Here is a 1340-nt window from a genome sequence, read left to right on the forward strand (position 1 = left end):
TCTTTAAAAAACTAATTGATTGGCACTAGATATAAAAAAAAGAAGCGTTCCCTATGCACCTTGATTATGGTGACTGTTGGCTTCCTTAATATGTTTGTCAAACGAGCCCCTCACTTCATTTGCCTTTTCTGCTAATAGCTTAACGGGGGTCTCGGTTTTGGCAGTCTAGATGCCATAGGTAGCATAAGAGGGCTCTCGCACAGTTGCAGCCCTCGCCGTTAGATGACGTTCTACGTCACACTTGCGGTATTACAGGACGTGCTACGTCAACCGCTAAGGACGAGGGTGGCGCTGGTGAACACTCTCAAGGTTCGCTTACACGCAAAACATAAATAAATACCCACGAAAGCAGCAGATTAGACAGCCGTCACGGTAGCTCAGTTGGTAAGAGCACCGGACGCCATATTCGGAGGTCGTGGGTTCGGATCCCACCGGCGGCATGGTTGTTTTTTCTGCAGCTTTATAAATAGTTTTCTTTAAAAAACTAATTGATTGGCACTTGATATAAAAAAAGCATTCCTCTATGCACATTGATTTCGGTGACTGTTGGCTTCCTTAATATGTTTGTCAAACAAGCCCCTCACTACATTTGCTTTGTCTGCTAATAGCTTAACGGGGGTCTCGGTTCTGGCAGTCTTGATGCCAGAGGTAGCATACGAGGGCTCTTGCACAGTTTCCGCCCTCGCCGTTAGACGTCACACTTGCGGTATCACAAGACGTGCCACGTCCACCGCTAAGGACGAGGGTGGCACTGGTGAACACTCTTAAGGTTCGCTTGCACGCAAAACATAAATACCCAAGAAAGCAGCAAATTAGACAGCCGTCGCATTAGCTCAGTTGGTAAAGCACCATACGCGATATTCGGAGGTCGTGGGTTCGGATCCCACCTTCGGCATGGTTGTTTTTTTTTGCTGCTTTAGAAGTAATTTTCTTAAAAAAAGCTAATTGATTGGCACTAGATATAAAAAAAGAAGCATTCCCCTATGCACATTTATTTCGGTGACTGTTGGTTTCCTTAATATGTTTGTCAAACGAGCACCTCACTACATTTGCCTTGTTTGCTAATAGCTTAAAGGGGGTCTCGGTTCTGGCAGTCTTGATGCCATAGGTAGCGTAAGAGGGCTCTCGCACAGTTTCCGCCCTCGCCGTTAGATGACGTTCTACGTCACACTTGTGGTATTACAGGACGTGCTACGTCCACCGCTATGGACGAGGGTGGCGCTGGTGAACACTCTCAAGGTTTGCTTGCACGCAAAACATAAATACCCAAGAAAGCAGCAAATTAGACAGCCGACGCCGTAGCTCAATTGGTAAGCGCACCAGACGCCATATTCGGAGGT

At 46.7% G+C, this 1340-nt stretch overlaps 1 non-coding gene across 1 annotated transcript; it reads left to right on the plus strand.

The window, feature by feature from the left end:
- The first annotated feature begins 363 nt into the window (after positions 1 to 363).
- TRNAW-CCA (transfer RNA tryptophan (anticodon CCA)) lies at positions 364 to 440 on the plus strand. The gene has a single exon. It is a non-coding gene; the product is annotated as a tRNA-Trp (tRNA).
- Positions 441 to 1340: the final 900 nt, after the last annotated feature.

Source organism: Amblyomma americanum, chromosome 3, assembly GCF_052857255.1.
Source record: "Amblyomma americanum isolate KBUSLIRL-KWMA chromosome 3, ASM5285725v1, whole genome shotgun sequence".
NCBI classification, from domain to species: domain Eukaryota; kingdom Metazoa; phylum Arthropoda; class Arachnida; order Ixodida; family Ixodidae; genus Amblyomma; species Amblyomma americanum.